At 44.4% G+C, this 21,373-nt stretch overlaps 1 long non-coding RNA gene across 1 annotated transcript in view; it reads right to left on the minus strand.

Moving 5' to 3' along the window:
• Positions 1–2,350: 2,350 nt before the first annotated feature.
• Positions 2,351–21,373, minus strand: part of LOC127061030 (uncharacterized) — a 32,720-nt gene continuing 13,697 nt past the window's right edge. The window contains exons 2-3 of the long non-coding RNA XR_007780441.1: positions 6,338–6,415; positions 2,351–2,617 (exon numbers count right to left, since the gene is read on the minus strand). This is a non-coding gene — a long non-coding RNA (uncharacterized LOC127061030). The remainder of the gene's footprint in view (positions 2,618–6,337; positions 6,416–21,373) is intronic.

Consider the following 21,373-nt stretch of genomic DNA (forward strand, 5'->3'; position numbering starts at 1 on the left):
TCCACCATGTGTGGGAGGCCTTAAAAGCATTGTGGATAAATGCTAGTCAAGCAGGTAATTTTTTAAAAGTATAAAATCATTATTCTGCCTAAAGCTTTCTATTTCCTCAAAAAGTTCACAAGGAAGAGCTGAAAACTAAGATTTCTACTTTTATGTCCCACTTTCTTACAGACTCTCTTTTTATTGGTTATAGATAAAACAATTCATTCTTTTAGGAATGCAATTTCTGCCTCTTTATGAACGTGCAAAATGGCCTTATTATAATGGAACATTATTCTGTTTGTATCATCTATTGACATCTCTGAAGTCTTTTAAGAGCCATGGATGAAAGGTGCTAAGCAAGTGCCAAGTACAACATAAATTATTAAATATTTCTTCAAAATCTGCTTGCTCAGTCTGCATTTCATTGGTTGATGACAGATTTAGGAATGAGCTACACAAAAGGCCTTTATGAAACTTTGCCCTCCTCAGCACTGCCTGTGCTGGGCAGGATCAGGGAGAATCAGAATAGATGCTGTTTTCTGGAAGGAGAAGAGAAAGAGAAAGGGGGGTGGGGGGAGGGAGAGGGAGAGGATTATTTGCAATTACTCCATTTGAGTCTGTGTCTCTCCCTGCAAGGCAGGGCTCCTGAAGGCAGTGAGGTTAAGAGCGAGCACCAGCCATGTGCAGCCCTGCCCTCCTGCTCTGAGCAGCTGTGCCTGGGTAATGCAAATTATGCTGCTGCTGCTGGGCATTTAAGATCTATATGAACAAGCTGTCAGTTCAAGATCTAAAACTTATTCAGTTATTCAAACTAATTCAATTTCATCACCCAGCTCTGACACCCCCGGCGCTTGCTGCAGACCATTTTAATGGGAAGTGATGTGTAAGTGAAAACACCTGGGAGGCAGACGGCAGGGGGATTTTTCTGATACAACAGTCATCATCATGGTTGTTAACAGCAGTGGCATTTATGTGATCCTAATTATGCTGTAAGTATTAGACAGACAAGGAGGGCTCACACAGCCCTTCCTGCACTGCTCTCACACCATCTGCAGGCTCCTGGTGCAGGCTGTCGTGACTTTCAGCAGACCCAATACAACCTCTTGCCATATTTCTATTCACAGGTCTTTCCAAGAGCCTTAAGAGCATGGAAAGAAGCCTTGCCTTGAGACCAAGTTGTGGTTTATGCTAAGGTTCCCACCTTTAAGGTCCTCCAACCCAGGCCATTCTACCATTCAATGATTTTCAAACACCAGTAAACTCCAGGCATGGATGGTTTGGTTCCAAAACAATATTGCATTAACTGTGCAAGAAGACAAATTGCAAAGTGGAACTCTGGTAGATCCTAAAGCATGCTTAATTATGAGGCCAGATCCAGCAGGGCTCTCACAGGACTGTGTCTTGGGCCAACCTTATTTAATATGAATATTTTCAATGAATATTCCAAATTCTATAAAATCTTCAACAAGATGCCTGAAAATGCTGTTCTGGTCATGCAGCACTGAACAGTGAGCAGGACAGGTTTGTGGCTGCCAATGAACTGAGCTGAATGCCACATCTCAGTGGTTTTTTGGGTTTGCAGGGACCCAGCACCCTAACTGGGTAATTCAGGCGGGATGCAGGGAAAGGCTGGCTCCCACAAGCCATATGGGCTCAGTCTGCACCTCACCTCAAAGGGAGAGAGAGAGAGAGCTGTGACTCTGTGGAAAACCACAGAGGTGGTGGTCATGGTCAGTGCATGCAGAAGAGGAAGTGGGGTGGCTTTTGACCTTGTTGAAGGACACAGTCCAGATACCAGCAGTGTATCTCTGCACCAAGCAAAGCCTGGGCTGTGTGTTTTTCATTTGGCTGCTGGGATGTGGCCTTAGGGATGTGAGGTGGCTCAGCCTCTCTAGCACCTTCCCTCATCTGAAGGATGAGAAAGGAGGCCATCAGACAACTTAATAGTCTGTGATTTACCAGGGGCCATGCTGAGATCGCCTAATGATAAAGAATTAAAATGTGCAGGGCTCTGCTGAGATGCTGTAACATATATCAAAGCTGCACCCACCAAGGTCAGAAATCCAAGGAGGTGGAAGGCAAAACAGAGATAAGTGATAGTTCAGTGCTATTAGTGATCTAGTTTAATGCTATTCTGTTAGCAGCCAAGTCAAGAGCAGCACCTGCTTTCCCTGCCCTCAGCCTTGCCTCCAAGCTGAGTCTTTGCAGCCATGGCACCAAACAGAAAGCCAGCTTTTAAAGAAGTTTATGCAATCAAGTTGTTTTGGTTTTTTTTTAATACAATGGTAACTTTCAGCAACTTATAAAACAATTCTTCATTTGCAAGTCTCAATTACCCTTGTCACAATTACCTTTGTCATTAAAAGGTTTGTTGTTGATATTTTTTTTTTTTCTTATGATTTATTTATGGAGAACTTGAAGCTTCTTCAATGACACAAGCTAATTTTGTCAGCTCATGTTAAACAAGGCAGAGACTCAGCCTTCTTCTTTGGATAGGAGGACTCCTCAAAAACCAGAAAGCTGCAGCTCCAGTCCTCAGCTGTGGCAGCAGTGCCCGCCAAAAGGGCTGGGAGTGTATCAGGTGATTTCTGACCCAAAAGAATCGTGTTATTCATGTTCCCTCTTCCCAAAACAGCTGGGGAAAAAAAAAAAAGAAAAAAAAAAAGAAGGAGAAAATATCATCCTTTAAAAGGTATTTTGGACTGCACTGATTAGCAGGTCAACCTTGGACTTGTTTCATCACAAGGAAAACAAGGCATTAATGGCACATTAATGCAAACACCAGTTTTCTCTGCTTTCATCACACAGAAAAATTGTTTACTCCACAGTAAACCATGCCAAGAGGATCCCAGAGTGGGACAGATGTGCCCTTCTGACATACCAAACATCTTGTGGGATGGACAAGCACTGATACATGTCAGAACAGCAGGCAAAAGTGCTCTTGACTTTATCTTGTAACAATGCATGAGTACAAAGAGTGATCATGGTCAAAAGTATAAATACTTCAGGTCTCTCAACAGTACTTTTCCTTCTGAAAAATTGCTTTCTTTTGGCATTTGTCGTGCATCTCAAATAAACTAGTTATCAGAACAGAAAAAACCTTCCTACTTGTTCTCAAATCAACAGTATTTTCACTTACCATTAACATCTGGTAGATGTGCAGAAAAAGAAAGCTATAAACTTGATTGTGCGCTTGTTTCTTTCACTTTTCAGAGGTAAAACCCATAAATATCTAAAATATACTTTGATTCCTTTTCCAGACTCGCTGAAAACAGTACAATTATGTCAATTTTGATATAATTTTCTCACATTAAAGGACTTTGTTTGCTTAGGTATTTTTGAATGATTGTGTTCACACTGTGCTGGTTGAGGCTGGGGTAGAGGTAATTTTCTTCACAAGTGGCTATTGTGAGGCTGTGTCTTGGACTTGTGCTGAACACAGGGCTGATAACACAGAGATGTTTTGTTATTGCTGAGCAGGGCTTACACAGAGGAAAGGCCTTTTCTGCTTTTGTACTTCCACCCTGGCGAGGGAGCTGGGGGTGCCAGGGAGGCCAGGAAGAGACACAGCCAGGACAGGTGACCCAACTGACCAAAAGGATATTCCAGAGAATGTGACATCAAGGTCAGTACATAACGTGTGAGGAAGGAGGAGGAAGGGGGAGGACATTCAAGTGATGGTGTTGGTCTTCCCATGTCACTGATACTGTGATGGAGCACTGCTCTCCTGGAGACGGCTGAACACTTCCCTGCCCTTTGGGAAGCAGTCAATTAATTCCTTGCATTGATTTGATTTTGTGCACAGCTTTTGCTTTCCCTGTCAAACTGCTTTTTTCTCAACCCATGAGTTTTCTAAGCTTTTAGCCTTCTGATTCTCTTCCTGATCCTGCTTTGGGGCAGTGACTGAGAAGCTGTGGGGGCTTGGCTGCTGGCTGGGGTTAAACCTCAGCACATGTAATAGGAGGAGTAAGCATCACCAAATAATTATGCTGTCATTACTTCACATTGCAGTAGGGCACAAAGGACCTTATAACACAAACTTCAGCCCTTAAGAAACACAAAGCATACAAAGCATGGATGATTCATAGCACATGAACACTAGGGAATGCCACTGTGAAGAAAAGGGCCCCATCCTCCTCTACCCAGGCAGAGGAGGATGGGGCCCTAGCAGTCTCCTAGCTGGTTCCTTTTTTACTTTCCACGCCTTTGCACAATGGGAGCAAATACCTGTAACCCGATTAATCTGGGGACAGATATGAGGGACATAAGGCACTACTTTTACAAGCTTTTACAAGATTTTTGGCCCCAGCCAGACTTGAATGTAGACAGAATGCTGTACACTGATGCAAGGCAAATACAGCACAGTAGGACCAATTTACAAACAATAGCCTCTCTATATCAGTATATTTATAGTTGAGGAGAAAAATCCAGGGTTTGGGTTTTAGTCTGTTTTGGGGAAGGACCACAAAAAACAAGTTGCGAACACATCTGGTTTTGCCTGCTCTCTCAGTCAAGGAGGAATATGAGTAGGGATAGCTGGAACAGCCAAGCTCCACTTACAGTGGCAGCAGGTCACACTCACGTGATACTTTACAGAGAGGGTAAGGTCTGGCCCCAGCTGTAAATGGGGAGAGCAGTGTGTGGGGAGCAATTCAATTGACAGGCAAGGACCCGAAAGGTCACGTAATGGGGTTCAAAGTCTGTTTAACTATGCACAGCTGAGCTGGAAAAGAGCCTAATAAAGCATGAGGTAGCTGAGGCACAGCTCTCTGCATCAAATCACTTTGCATGGGCTAAATCACAGGGAAAGCAAAGCTCCCCTCACAGCAGCCTGCTGTTAATGGGTGCCTCCCTGAGCTGCCCCCCACCACCCACCTCACATCCCCCATCTCCATCCCACAGGCCACAGGGGAGGGAGCGAGCACGCACACACAGCTGGGGCCAGACCCATAGGAAAACCTGGGGATTCAGGTGGTCCTTGTCAGCAGAGCTCGCTGCCACCCTCGGAGGGTCTGAGCACATTTTGCTGTGCATGCTTTGCCCCCTGCTCGCACAGGCTGGAGCCCCAGCTCTCCTTGCAGGAGGGAAACACTCTGTACGGCTGCTCACCAGGGATGGCACGGGTTTGGGGCTGCAAAGCTGCTGGGCTCACTCAGCTGTGGGCAGGATCACTCCCTGTCTTAGTGTATGGAGAAAAAACTCTCAGCGTAAGGAGGAAAACCAAAGCAGAAGATGGCCAGGAAGAGGATGTCTGAGCACACGTGGTGGCAGAGCTCAAAGTCCCGTGGCATCAGCAGTGGCTCTTACAAAGTGCCAGGATACCATCCTCTCCCATCCCAGGGAACCCAAGAGCAGGGCACAGGTCAAGAGAAACTACTATGCCTAAATCCCACCAGACTATCTCCCCCGCCCTGCTGGCTGGGAAGTTACAAGGCATTTTTCATCCATTCAAAGGGATTATTTAAAGCATAAAATACCTGAGGGACTCCAGGCTTGAGAGAACAGAAAGCATTTGTCTAAGCTTATTTCAGGGAAAATAATACATTTTCTCCACAGTTAAATGTGAATGCAGAAGGTTTTAACCTATAAAAGCACATAAACAAACCACACAAGAGCAGTTCAAAGATTTCTCATTTACTTAGAAACAGAAAGACATAACAGCAAAAACCTAGGGGATGGAGAGCTTTAAAAAGGCACATTTTAAACAATGTTTAACCTAGTCCTGAAATACTTCAGCCCACATTCAGCTAAAAGTTCAAGAAAGAGAAAAGTACTAATTCCTTTGAAAGTTTCCATGAAACAACCCTACTTGTATTCAAATATCTTGAATTAGCTCTTTGTTAAATTGAGAGTCTTTCCTGTTAGACCAATATTATGCATCAGAGAGGAATTATCCACCCTTTTGTTCTATAAAACAGGCTATTTGCCAAATGCCGTTCCATTTAGCAGGCTTAACTTCATTTCATCATATGATTTTATTTGTCTTTTAAGATTGGTTCAAATAAGCCTCAGGTAACCTAGGTATTTTTTAAAAATAGAATAATCATTATTTGAACTGTAGAAATTACTTTCTTTGGTCTTTTGCAGTTCCATGTACGGTTCAGGATTCACGTGCATGATTTGTGTGCACGTGTAACTACTCCTAACACTGGCTTGAGTGTTCCCCCATCTTTGCAACTTGAGCTGCTGCAGTCAGTCACCCGATAAGAAACCAGAGCAAAGAGGCCAGGGTGAGCAATGCTCTTTTGCAGACCACTCCCAGCAATGAGACTGCACATTGGAGGAAGGAGAGACTCAGCAGGGGAAGGTTTCCCCCCTGCATTGTACTTTTTTATATCCTGCTTTGAAATCTCACCTGCTCCTTCCCCTGGATGGATGGTGCTTGCAACCTGGCTGCAGCCCAGGACTCCAGGCAGTTTGGATCCTCCAAAGCCTAAAGGAGAAACCCTGGTAAATGGCAAAATCCTTCTGGAGCACAAATTCCTTCCTGAAAATTACATACGTTTACATTCACATTTGCATGCCTGATTGACTCCCCCTCTCTTTTCAAATCTGAACTGAAAACCATGTTCTCACTCACTCAGATATTATTTACTGTCGTGCTTTACAACTGCATTGTTGGACAGTACAGAAATCTGTAATTGTACTTCGCACAGTAGATTTATACATAACATAAATTGGAACTGTATAAGTCACCCTAGGGGACTATATTTAAGATAAGCACACAAAATACAGTCCCAAATGTACTATACAGTCAGCTCTCCTGGGGGATCCTTCATCCTTGTCAAGAGCAACATCTTGGGCTCTGGAGTGTGTATGGGTTTGCTGATCACATCGCAGGGGTGCAAAAGGCTGGGCCCAGTCTTGAGAGGCAACACCTGCCAGGACTTCTCTGCTGGCAGGAGGACCATCTTCTGGTTTTCACCAGAAGGACACTCTTGGGAACATACTCCCCATTCATCCTTATGCAGGACTGACCACAGCTAAACATGAACAGTGTGCTGCACTGTTGAAGAGCAGCTGGATTAAACCTTCAGCAAGCACAGGAGGAGAACTATTATTAGGGAAAAAGATTAGTTTTAATTAAAAATAAAGGTGCAATGGCTAGATATCCAGATACTCTTCTTCCCTTAGGGTTATACTTCATGAATATTCCATTCTCACAGTTATTCAGGAGCAACGTCTATAAAACTCTTATAAACATTTATTATATGACAGAAACCATATCTTCTCAATTCAGCCTACAGAAATTCAGATATATTTAACCCTCTGATACCCAGCAACAGCATCCAATAGCCTAACATTAGACAATTAAAGAGTTTTTGTCTTTGTGTTACCCAGTCACTTCATGATCCTTTTAACAGACCAATTCATAACAACAGCTTTGGAGTCAGGCAGATGTTACCCTATTAGAGGGCCAGGGGACAGAGCCAGGAAGAAACTGAAAGGCAGGGTGCTGGTGGAGGGGGAGCTGGGGACAGGACACAGCCAAAACCTGCCACTGTATTTTCCAGCTGATGACAAAATCTGCTGAGCTTGCAGAGGCTGGTGGGGCCCAGCAGGATGTTCTGCCCCGAGTGTGCATTAGCTAATTCAGACAGAGTAATTTGGCACACCTCTGCTGCCTGCAGCAGCGCTCTGTCAGCCTACCCCCACTGAGCCTCTTGAACCTGAGTCTAAAAAGTATATATTTCACCCACCTTTGATAGTTCTGGTAACCAAATACTGTAAAGTGCATTGCTGGAACCAAATCGGCCCCAGCAGGACATTGAGTGGAAAAACCTAAGATTTCCTTCTGTCTCTCTGATAACTACTCTCACTTACAAACACAGTAACATACCAGCAAATGCTTTTTGCATACCTATGCATTTCTCTGAAGGACAGAAACCTTTTGCAATTCATTTCTATTGCTGCTATTCATTATGCTGCTCAATTACATTAAGTGCCTTAATTACTTATTTACAAAGGGTTAGTAATGCTGTACTTTTTACCTGACCTATATACTAAGCCTGGAGGCAGCAAACAGTTTTCTGCATTCATCTCTTACTAGAAGCAACTTTCAATAGCCCTTTGTTTCCCCCAGAGCAGCAGGTCCGCCGAGTTTTAGAGGGAGGCATGACTTTGAGTTGACAGTGAGCCCAGAGCCTGGGAGGCTGGGTGCTTTCCTGACTAATCTTGCTGAGGTCTGTGTACACTTCTGCCGGTGAAGACAGAAACCCTGGCCTGTGCTCTCAGCAGTGGCATGCACAGACTGGGCAGTGTCACCTCCTCAAGGTATCCACAGAGGACAATAGGCTGTCCAGGGTGCTGTGTGCCGGGGCCATCTCTGGCAGATGCCTGCCTGATAGCACCCATGCTGGGGCACTGGAGACCCCAACAGCCCTGCAAACTGGTCTCACAGCCTCCCCTGCCCTCCCCTGTGCTTCTGTGATTCTCCCATTCCCCGTGTGGTTACAGACTCACAGAACAGGTAAGGCTGGAAGGGACCACAGTGGGTCATGTGCACAAGAAGGGTTATCCCAGAGCACACGGCACAGGATTGTTTCTAGACAGTTCTTGAGTATATCCAGCCAGGGAAATTCCACAGCCTCCGTGGGCAATGTGTTCCAGTGTGTGGTCACTTGCACAGTAAATTGCTCCCCATTTTTAGGTGGAACTTCCTCTGCATCGGTTTCTGCCCCTTGCCTCTTGTCTTGCTGCTGAGCACCACGGAGAAGTGCCTGGCCCCTCCTCATGGCACCTTCCCTGCAGATACTTAGAGACACTGTTGAGGACCCCTCCCGGTTTTCACATCTTGAGGCTGAACAGGCTCAACTCTCTCAGCCTTTCCTGATGAGAGACACACTCTAGAGCTTTGACCAAAATAGCAGCTCTCTGCCAGACCTGCTCCAGGATCTCCACACCTCTCTTGGCACCAATCAAGCCCTTCTTGCCTGTCCAAGAGCATCAAGTGTAAACATCCCCTGTACCACAACATGTTTTGGATTCAAGGTCATGCTATCTCCAGCTGAAATTTTCTTCTCTGACTAAAGAAGGAATTTGTCCAAATTTTTTCATGTTTTCTAGTCTACTGTACTACTCCCATTGTCCTCTTGGCTTTAATTAAGTAAGACAGCCTCTTTTTGAGATACAGTGTCCAAAACTGGACCAAGTAGTTTCAGGATTTTTTTTTCTGTGTGAAGCAGAAAATGTGTATCATGTCTCCTTGCCACCTTAGAGTCCCATTCATGTGCTGTAGACAGGTGGGCTGTCACTTAATACTGTGTCTGTGTACTATTTCCATTTAAATTTATATATTCACCCACCTTAAATTCACCCCAATTGAGTTATATCTTATTTTTTTTTCCCATCCATATCTCTACTGTCAACATTGTGTGGAATGCTAATCCAGATTTTCAACCTCCTTGCAGCAGCACTGATAAGCCTGATCCCTACTCCGGGATTCAGGTAATCTGTGAATTACTTAATAATCCCACTGTGCCTGGCTGTGAAGAGGTGGCTTGACATATGTGAGGCTGCTGCTACTGCTGCTCTGTGTCCCCAGATCCACCCAGCAGCAAGGCTGAGCTTCTATTCCCAGCACACATAGAGTGCTCATCCAAATGGGAAGCATGCATATGGCTGTGGTTCTCCTCTCCCTCCAGTAAGTGGCTTTAGGCAGTCTCTGCTGTAGCTGTCCTGGATGCCCAGCCTCCCTGGCTGCCTTTCCAGCCCCAGCCCTACTCCAGCTCCTACTCAGAGCTTCTCATCCACAAACACACACACAAGTCCCTAAGGAAAACTGCACACAGTGTGTCCTTCCCAGGTGCCAGGATCCTAGTTGGGCAGGTCATCTCTTGACCCTGGGCTGGCTCCCACAGCTGGCACTGAAAGCAGACATGAGAACATGCAAGCAGAAGAGTCAATCAAGTGTGAAAAGCACACCTGCCATTCCTGTTCACATACATCTGTCCCCTTTTATCCCTTATCCCCCATTTTTCTGGACTTGTTCCTTCTCAATCATTCCTGATCTCACTTCCTCTGTCTCTCATATTCTTCCCCAGTCATAAAGCCTGACCATCCCCACAGGCACCCTATGAACATCCCAGAGCAGGTGTTGCACAGTCTCTATGTGTCATTTCCCAGCGCTCCATCAGCTCTGGACAGTGACTCCTGAAGGCTGTTGAGTGATGCAGGGATCTTCTCCCACCTGCTCCACAGGGTCTCACTTTGTGCCTTAGATCCATTACTCATTTTTATGGCTATCATTCCATACATTCCACAGCAGACCACAACTTTAGCTTGCCAATGACAACTGCTAGGTACCCTAGCAGATAACATATGCACGGAGAGATTCTTCTGAGAGGAATATGATACAGGTACATTCTTCAGATCCAATTATGAGCACTGCTCCGCCAAGGCCAGTGCAGTTTTTGACCTTTACCTCCCCAAAAACAAAATCTACTCATCAGATGCTCGTATTGTGGCTGGAGACTCATGTGGGCCCACACACGTCCCCAGGGAGAGCCAACTAACAGGTCAGACATTCCCAGAGCAAGGGTCTCCTGTTGGTGCAAGGCACAGGTATAGCATCCAGACACAAAGGGAGGGTCCTGCCAGGCTTGGTTTTTCTGAGGCTGTCACCCCGGGAAACTCCCTGTTTCTGCCTTGGGGAGAGCTCCTGTGGTCAGGCAATGCCATGACAGGGTATGGTTGTTCACACACACACACACGGGAAGCTGCCAAAGCCATCCTAGGTACCACACTCAGGGAGAGACATTCTTCCCTCCTGAAAGCTGATATTGTGAAGGGGAGCAATGAAAACCACAGAGAGGGGATATGGACACTTGCTGCTGCATCACAGTATGGATCTGGCAGCACTTTGCTGGAAGAGAGCTCACTGTCCAATTACTTTCACACCATCCTCAAATCAGGCTACATGAAAAGAGAAACATTTAATCACAACCTCCAGAATAGATGGGATAGTTTATTCTTTTGAAGACATAGGTAAAGACACAAAGGAAAACCATGCTTAAGATTCAGCTAGTAAAAGTATGTGAGGTCTCTGTGTTTTTCCTTCCCTTCTGGCCTTCCTCCAGAGCTGGCTGGAGAGCACCCAAGCTTGGTAAAAGAAAGGAGGCCCGACAGTCACTCTCTTCCAAGGGAATTTAACCTTCCCTTTGATACAACTGTGCCTCTTTTCCTCCTCCCTGTGATGTGTTCCTGGGGTAGTCCTGCCATCCTCTAATCAAAACAAATATTTTTCAGCTCCTCAGAGGAACAAGCAAGGTTTTGCAAGGCCAAGCACTATCTTGTGGACTTGGTCAGTTAATCAGCTACTCATTCAGTTGAGGATGAGGGCACATCCTGACCCCCAAAGCATTCACCTCCCAAAATGTGTCGCCTCTCCACACTTGCACCTAAAGTTTGAAACTAGTCCATGTGTCCACTGATGCACTCAAACTTCAGTATCCCTGTGGGATAGACACACACAGCTCAGTCTTGGCTTGTAGGCAGCCACAGTGGCTGTCAGCCACTTGACAGTGTCAGTTTACCTTCCCGCAGCAGCTTCCAGAGCTGGAAAGCCCCTTTCTAGCAGCTTCACTGGGTGAAACTTGGAGGAAAGAGCCAAAATTGCTGGAGGGGAGGAGCTAGAGGCCGTAGAAAGATCATCCTTCACACACGTGGTGAGAGCGCTGGCTGCAGTTCTCACACCTCTGTAAATATTGCTCTAAACAGACTAATCAGTTTACTTCCACAAGATTAGTCTGTTCTGATGTTATTACTCAGCATGTGGAAGGTGAACTGAGAGTACAGATCCTCCTGTGATGTGTTTGTAACATTCTCTAGAAAAATAGCACATGTTATTGGGAGGGTAGAAATAAGAGGGTAGAAAAAATTGGCATGAAGTGCGACACCTAAAATTCACAAAAATATTAAGATATGTCAGAAATTGTGGTGCTAATTTTGACAAAAAATTACTGAAACTGCCATTATTTCCTTATGCCATTTTGTGCTGCAAAGAGGACTTGATTGGCAAAAGATTTATTTAGAGACGTATTCACACCCTGTAAACAGAGTGGAGCAAATCAGGACCTATCCAAAGGGTAACACATTTAAATGAAAAGACACCTTCTTCACTATCCATCCATGCATAGCAAAGTGAACATCACCAGCTAGCAAAATCTTTTAAACTGCATACATTTTACTTGCTGAAAATAAATCCATGCTAATGGACACAATGACATACACCTAATGTATCATATAACCAGCTTACTATAAAAATAAGTATCAACAGAATTCTAATTCATACAGGACGCTACAGAAAATGCTAATTTGAGAAATGTCTGATACCAGGTTACAACATACTTAAAGGGCTTTTCTTCATCGTGCACTAGAGATGTGGAAAATTCAGAGCAAACTGACATGTTTGGTTTATTTTTCAGAAATCTCTAGAACTCTGTCTTCTTATTACAATTAATTCTGAATTCAGAAAGATTAACATGGGGTGTGAGGAAAGAATTGGATGCCATGTCTGATTACCATGTGACACGACAGAGACCATTTCATACACCTATTCAAGGTATTCCAGTTTCATTCCTCCCTTGTGACAGGGGAGCACAGAAAAAGTATCATGGGGTGGTGGGTTGTCTTGTTTTGTAACATCAGCAAAGTGAAAAAGAAATAAGAAAGGTTTTTGCCTTCTCATCATCAGCAATGACAGCTTAAGGAAAAGAGCAACTCCTCCAAAAGCTCTTTACACCATTCTCCATCGTGTTGGTAGGCTCACATATGCACAGTTTCAGAGCTCTCTCAAGCTGCATGAAACACTCTTACATCCTTGAATAATTTAAAAAATACATAGACACGTTTGGTTTTCTCTGTAATTATTCAGTGCTGATGTTATCCCTTCCAGAAATCTCACAAATATTGGCAATGCATACTGGGAGTTCAGGTGATGCAGAAATTTTTAAATAAAGGAATTGGCCCAAAGAAGTTGCTCATACCTTCTGTACACAAATTGCCTGCATCCTTTGTGGATGGAAAACACCCTGGATATGTCTAATAAAACAGCTAACAGATTTAGCTGGCCGGACTGACACGGAGACAGCAAATCACTGAAGGTCTTGACAGCATAAGAAATGGTCACTAAGAAATGGAAGAAACAGAAAAGAAACCTGTTTTCCAGCCTGTCCACCATAAGCTACAATCTTCCTCAGAGCAGACAGGTAGCTCAGCCCTTCCTGTTTTCATTTTACATCAGGAAAACAGACCACAAGCATGACAGCAAGAATTTCTGGTTGCTGGAGCCCTGGGAGGACAATCTGGGCAAGAAGGAAGCTCAGGGCATTGCTGCTGTCTCCCTTGAGCCTCCTATACTCTAATATTACAGTGCTTCATGTCCTGTGCTGCTGCTGTGGGAAGGATTGCTATTGATCATCTCCAGCTCACATGCAAAAAAATCCATATTATTTTGTTGGGTGTCTCCAGGGAGGGAAGTGGCACCAGATGGTAAGGGGGAAGCAACTTTCTGAAAATCAAAGGTGACAATTTTTCATTTTGACTAAAATGCTTAGTGAGATTTCTAGCCTTCACCTCTCCCACAAATGCAAACTATTCCAATTGCTGGACTGGAGTCTTGTGGGCAAAGTGAACCCAGAGATCTGAAAGTGGCAGCCTCTGGTTCCTGCCTGAATGAGGGAAACAAAGCAACCCTGTGGCCTCCATCAGCTCTCTGCACTGAAATGATTTGAGGAAATTCCTCCCCTGGGGGCGATTGTGCACAATTAGCTCAGAATCTCTGGGATTTGTTCCAGTGGAATTGATTCCCAATAGGTCCCACTACTCATCAGTGCTGGGCAGTGCAAGCAGAGGGAGTCAGACCAATAAATGCACGTGCAGGGGTCTCTCCATATACATTCATCCCCATCCCTGCCCATCCCTGCACACACCTTGGTAAGAATTGTGTACAGCTGAAACCAACTCTGCTGGAGGTTGAGCAGCACAAGGGATTGAAACATTTCCTTTCCATTCAAGGGCAGAAACAAATTGACATGACCTGTTGGTCACCAGCTGAGCCTGGACGAGCTGCTCACTGCTGAACACCTTAACAAGGATGCTCCAAAACACCTCCTGACCTCCCACACCCCTCCATCCAGACTTGGCCATGCTGTGGAAGGATTCCTGGCCCTGCTCCATCCCCACATCCTACATCACCACTTCCCACTAGCTAAGATGGCTGAGGGTCATTGTCACCTTCCTCCAGTGGACCAGCCCTGTCTCTGCCCCTGTCCTGCACACTGCATCCATTACCTGCAACATTGCCCTGCAGTTGGGAAGCACTGGACACAGCATGGTCACTCCACCCCTGCCTCACTTGTTGCACTCACAGAGAGCTAATGACCCCACCATTTTTTATAGAAAACAGATTTTGGAACCATAATCCTGAAAAGGTGTCCCTCAGCAGCAGAAATGCGCCTGCTTCTGCTTTGCTGCCTGCCTGCTTATACATCCTCCCATTTCATAAAATATGGAACTGTGACTGCATTGGCATCTGTCAAGATTATGTGATTACACTAACTACCTAATAAATGTATTTCTTTACATAACAGCTAAGCAGATGCTTCACACCCCAGCAAATATTCAGCAGAGAAGAGGATCTTAACATTAGCACAGATTAAAACCAGAGTACCATGGAAAAACCTCTCACAATTTGTGCAACTCAGTCAGTTTCAATAGAAATTATCTCTGGCCCATAAGATAGAGAGAATTTGTGAAATTATTAGCAGAGACAAGGGAAAGGAGGCACAAAAAGAGAAAGAGGAACAAACACCAGTGCTGACTAAACTGGGCAGGAGAGCTGAGACACAGCACAGATGTGTTTTCAAGGGTGCTGAGTGTGCTCCAGCAGCAGTCCTTGCCTTTTCCCACAACGAGCTGCTATCTGCAGGGAAAAACATAACACAACAAAGCAGGCACAAGTGTACAGGTCCTTTTCAGTGCCAAAGCTGGTTATCAGCAAGGAGGCCCCATATCCCACTGAGCGCTTGTAAATTTGCTGTCGGCTTTTTGTGATGTGCAGATAGGTTCATTGTGTGTTTATCTCTGTGGTAAGGACTGCCAGGGATTTGGGGGCTTTATGGTATTGACTAAGGCCATAAAAATAAAATAAAAATAAGGGCTTGGGACTGAAAATATTAACTCTTTATTAACCAGGGGGACCACTTTGTCTTCCTGAGTAGGTTCCAGTGCAGGAGAAAAACAACATGATCCATTAAGAGGAATTAATTTAAGTAATGCAGACAAAGGCCTGAGCCTGAGACACGATGGGGACCTGGATGCTTCCCAGCCTGGATGGTGAGATGTGTTATCACATGCCATTGGCAGTGGCTGTGCAATGGACAGGATCAGTGCCACAGTGATCCAAACCTGCGGCAGATGCGGCTTCCCCACTGTCCGAGCATGCCAGTCCCTTAGTCTGAAAGCACCAGAGGTAATAAATGAGAGACAGAGGCATCAAATGCTGCAAAATTCATCCTAAAGACCCAATGGATCATAAGAGACCCACCACCTCCTCTGTTCCTTCCCTCATTCAGGAGCACTGAGGGAGCCAGCAGTGAGGTGAAGCTCCAAAACTCCTACACCATGCCAGGACTGGGCAGTCCCTGAGCCCCTGAGCCAGCCTGTCTTCTCCAGGGTGCTCAGCTACCCTGGGACCTGCTTCTGTCTCCACCTCACAGCACTGGGAAATGCTAAAATAGGACCGTGGGGAATTAGTGGAAGAGATGACACACAGGGCAGGGACACCCCCGTAGAATCTTCAAAATGGAAAATGGACTTTGCTTAGCTTCAGGAGAAGTTTGCATATAATTTAGCAGGAAAGAGGAGAAAGCATTGAAATATATTCTTCCAACAAGCAATCCCCAGGCGATCAACTGCCTCTGGAAAATTAAAACATCCACAGTTATTCCCCTCAGAATAATAATTTTAATTAAATAGATCACATCCTAATAAAAATATGTGTGTTAAAATACAATGGAGAATATCATGTGACGTGGACATCTGCAAATGGTATGATCCCACAGGCCTCTTAAAGAGGGTATGCACCAAAGTTGAGGGAAGGTTCTAAAATCAGGCTCTTTGTGCAAACATTCCTTTATCTCCATCCTCTTTCTTAGGAAAAGAAGTACCATTCAAAAGAGGAAAGCTTGAAGAAATCTACCTCAGTTAATAAGGAAGTTGTCTTAAATGTCTAGATTTGCATTTCATTTCAGCATTTTTGTAGTACCAGCATAAGCTCTTTGATAATACAATTTTGTGTTAGAGGAATGACAGCTCTCTCTGAAAACACCTCCCTGAGAAGCATCTGGACACTGGGAAGAAAAAAAAAAAAGTGTTACAAAAAAGGCAGGGGAAGAAAGTGATTTTCCTATTGATCTGAAGTTAATGATCTGCCACAGGGGGTTGCAACTTTTCAGGTGCCTGCAGTCACATACCGCAGCTCTACCTTTGTAAGTCTGGATACTTAATCAATTGGGAAAATGTTATCTGCCAGCCACAGAAAATGAATGTAAAACTACAAAGCATGTATAAAATCTAGCTGCTAAACAAAATAAAAATGCCTAGCAGAAGAAACTGAAAATGTGGGTGAGTTGGAAGACTGACATCTCAGAATTACAGAGCCCTGTACAGGGAATGTGGGGTGAGGGCTCCCACGTGCTTTAGCATGTGGGAGGGAGCAGGATTGTTTGGGCAGTGGGGCAGGGGCATCCACAGCTTGGTAAGAGGCTGTGGGGGGCACCTAATGCAACTCTGACCATGCCAAGCCCTCCAGTCTTCAAATAGGGAATGAACACTTCCAGCTCTCACCAGGAAAATCTGATGCAGATAATCTCTTTGGGGACTGTCTCCTTGAAAGCAAAATACTATCAGTCCTGCCACTCCAGTGGAAGGCTTGCAGCCCATTTACAAACTTTTTCTGCTCTAAGGAAGGAAAACAGCACATAAAGGCCGACTTGCTAAAACAATCCTTATCAGTGGTGCAGAAAGTGATAAATACAGGCAAGTGGAACCTAACCACCCATAACTGGGGCAAGCAAGACATTTTCCTATTATTTTTTTCAAATTTCCCAAGAAGGGACACTAGCCAGCAGGCTCCAGCTCCCTGCAAGTCAGCCTGCAGGAAAAATGGAGCAGCCACATCTTCCTCGTCAGTGCCAGAATCAGCGCAGGTCCCCTGGGATCACTCTCCAGCCTGTTTGCAGTTTGATCCCACTTAACTCAAGCAAAAATCAGAATATTTTGTTGCTAAACAGAAGACTGAAGGCTGTTATGCAAATCATTCTTATCCTAATGCACAGGCAAATGACTGAATTAGAGCAATAGGATTACATGCTAAATTGTCAATACAACAGCTCAACTTAGAATATTGTAAAATAAAAAAAAAGCTGACAGTGGAGTTTTTAGTCTACCAGTCAAACATTTCAAGGAGTGACATCTTCTCTTTCTGTGAAAAATTCCCCTAGAGGAGGATAATGGACTAATTAAGGCAATTAAGGGTGAAGGCATCAGGAGCTTCTCTAAAAATCACAGGAAAAAAGTCACCAAGGCACCCAGCCCTGTGCTTCCCCAAGCCCACGTTGCCTGTAGTGTCAGGGTAGCCACACTCAGGCCTCCTCTCCCTGATGGGTCCTGTTGTCTCCCAGCTGGGTGGACAGAGCTGTCACCTCCTGTCTTGCAAGGAGATGGCCATGCCATGCCAAAGCAGGGCCAGTGCAGGAGGCATCTGGGGCACTTGGGACTGCAGGTCCAGTGAGGAGCCCTCTCTCACTCTTCTAGCCCTACAGAGGAAACAAAAACATTTTTCTGTGGTGTTACCAGCTCAGGACCATAAAACCTGTGCTTCTCCCCAGCTCATCATGCAGTCCTTTCTTTCGCTTTCAGTTCCCCCTTGCTGCAGAGCAAGCCCAGCCAACCTGTTTCACCTTCAAGCAAAGGAAGATCAGTGGAACTATCTGATTGTTAAAGTACAGTACAAGTAGCACTAAGCTCTGATATAGCAATTTCTGTCTGAGACAATTTAGTTTTTGATCTCTGGATGCAGTTAATTGCTACCTATGCAGACATTTGTGGAGGAAAAAACAATCACAAGGAATTTCAGAAGCGAGATTCCTGACGCTTAATCTTGCACCTGTCCTAAGAACTGAAATGAGCTTTTCTTAGTCTGGATCATGCTGCACAGAGCTGCAGATCAGCCAAAGACAGAACATTTCAAATGTCAAATAGATGCAAATCGACTGCTCTCCCACATGATAAAAAGAGAAAGTCACCATAATAAAAACAATAAGGTGTTCCATTCAATATATTCGCATCAACAGCATTCTTCGTGTCTTGAAAATAAAGCAATAAATCATATACAGAATAATTGGGAAAAACAGCTACATTCATTATTCATTTTGGTCTTTATTTTTTCTTCTTGTGGGCAATTCTAGGACAGCAGAGAGCCAAGTCTTACTTCTCCAGGGAAAAAAAACAGTGTTACTTTCAGACAGGGAAGGGAGTAAGATAAAACAGGACAACTTTGAGTACACCTAATCAAGGTTCAAATACCAGCACATAAAACAAGTCCTGGCAAAAAAAAAGAAATCTCTGACTAGCAGCTGGCTAGGCATGTCTCGACTGTAGCAGCCCAACTACAAATGTAAGCTGTGACAGACATCCTGCTACCCACCACCGCCTTGCTTCTGTTCTCCTGGGCTTAACAACTCATCTCAAACCCTTGAGAGCCTGGTAACTTGGGACTGCCTTCAGAAATGCTGCACCAAAGTCCCATTTAGCCCAAAAAGCAGAGACATCCAAGGCTTGCAGTGTGGGTTTCAGAGGGGCTATGTGAAACAGGGCAAGTGCCTCTGCCTTTCTCCTGTGCTGCTGCAAGTCTGGGACACCAGAAGGTGCAGCCATGCTGCACCAGTTTCACTCATTCCCCACAGTCTTCTTCCTTCAGATTATCTGCTCCCCCACACCCCACTGGTACTCTGGCATCCCCAGAATGCAGAAGCAAAAGTGCAATTCTGCACCACAGGAAAAAGCACTTCCCTGCCTCCGCTCCAAATCCAACAGCCAGCTTGCCCACTGAGAAGTGCTTGGATGCTTTTAGCAAACATTCCACAATGACTCAAGCTGTCTTTCACTTTTTCCTGAGCTAAGAGATCATGATTTTACATAAGCAGTCACTTTTCTCCCAACACAGTATTTCGTTTTAGAGCAGTGTATAATTTCAGAGGTTTTTCAGAGTCAAGACTAGCTTTGGTTATCCTGAATAATATTTCATCAGTTGTAAACATTGTCACAATTTCCTTGCACCACCTTCTCCAGGCCTCTTAGGAAGATGCTGAACACCAGACCCAGGTCATGTGTCTATTTGACCTCCTCCTGACACATGAGATGCCTGTTTCTTCCAACCCTCCCTTTTCTGGGGGTTGGCCCATAATTAACTTCTCCTGTTCCACAGCAAGTGTCATTTGCTATGAGCCATTGCTTCCCTAAGGTTCTGCTGAAAGCCACATAGTCTGAACAAACACAATACATATGCTCATGGTATCCTTCTGAGAGTTCTTGTGGCTTTCAAGCCTGACCTTCCTCTCCACACCCATGTTTCTTCTCAAACCTCCAACCAAATCTGACTACCACAAATGAAATCTTTGACTGACCATTACTCCCCAGGATCACTCCTGAAGCCCTGCTGAAAACTTGGCATCATGTTCCCACTTGCATCCCTCTAAACCCAGAGCTGATAGTAGTGCCAGATCACACATAGTTAGCAATTCAGAAAATTCTTATTTGTGGTGTGTGTTTTTTCAGGACTCCTGTGTAAACACCATCTGGTGCTGAGAATTTGTTAATGTTTAGTTTATCAATTTTTCCTAACATGGTTTTTCCCACCACCTCCATTTGAGGTGGTTCCTCTGACTCCCTCCCCATTCACGGCATCACCATCACAGTGAATGCCAATGCACGCAAAAAATTTGTTCAGCTTTTTGACAATGCTGTTGCTGTCTAGCAGTGGATCTTTTTACACTGGGGTCATTTATTGGTCCCAGTAGTTCCTCATCAACTCTATGAATCACGGACAAGACCTGCACAGACAAACTGATCACATTAATATTTATAAATCAGATACACTTTAAATGCATCTATATTTCAAATACATGCTGCTAAGTTTACTATGAAAATTTCAGATAGAAAACACCAAATGTGATCTTGGTACACATCCAAATATAAATGTGGATTCTTTTGAGTATTTCCCAAACAGGAGCAATTTTTATCTTAGGGATCTTCCAAAACTAACTGCTACACAAGCACACTGTGTAGCCTCCAGACATGTCAAACATTTGTTATCAACAGAGATGAATGAAGCCTGGAACAACACCTTTCTTTGTGTTAAATGTTCCACTGAATCCCTGAAAGTACTCTTCTGGAGGGAGAGAAACCAAATACAAGATGACCCTTGTGCCTGGCCAGCACAGTGCTTTTGAAGCCCCTCTTCATGTGGAGACCTGTTAAGAAGGTTTATGTGAAGTTGCTCATGAAAATTCATAACTAGTGTTTCAGCAGTGGAAGATAAAATATTTATTAAAAGCAGTGGATTGAAGAGAAAAGCCTTGCAATCAGTTTACAATACATAAAATAAGCAATAAAGGTGGCAGTTTAACATTTACTTAACAACACCAGCTGAAGCCCTTAGAAAAAGTGAAGCTGGCGATGAGGGGTAGCAGCTTCTACAGCACTGAAAGACAAAAGAGCACCTTCAGTGCAAGTGAGAGGGAGATGAGGAGAATGATTTATAAGGGTAATGATTAATCTTTCAGTTTATGTGGGAACAGACTTGGGCATTTTATTAAATATTCAAGGTAGAAGAGCAACATCTAAAAACACAAAACCTTGTTTTGCAACAGCTTCCAAGGTCTCACTTTTCCTTCTGGGAAGATGGATTGAATTTCATATTACTGAGGCTTTGATTCTGGGTTTGGTTTTTCTTTGTTGGTTTTTTTTATTTTTCCCAAATTAAAGATGACATAAATACATTTGAGCATAGAGGTGCAGCAAGGACAGAAAGAGTTTTATTTGGTTACTAGCATTGTTTTTTCATCTCCTGCTCTTCACCTGATCCAGGAGGTAAGGAAAGCAATCTAAACAATGAGGAAACATGCTCTTGGTCCCACAGCAAATTTGCCTCTTGTAGCAGGCAAATTAATTGGGTGCTGTTTAGAGCTGAAATATATCACTGTGTATTTCATCAGTGCTGGGCATGGCAACACATAAAGAACATTACTCACATAGACACAGTACAGATAATAAACCAGCAACACATGTCTGGGAACAAAAAAGCAACACTTTCAAGCTCATCTGTCAG

Source organism: Serinus canaria, chromosome Z, assembly GCF_022539315.1.
Source record: "Serinus canaria isolate serCan28SL12 chromosome Z, serCan2020, whole genome shotgun sequence".
Lineage (NCBI taxonomy): Eukaryota > Metazoa > Chordata > Aves > Passeriformes > Fringillidae > Serinus > Serinus canaria.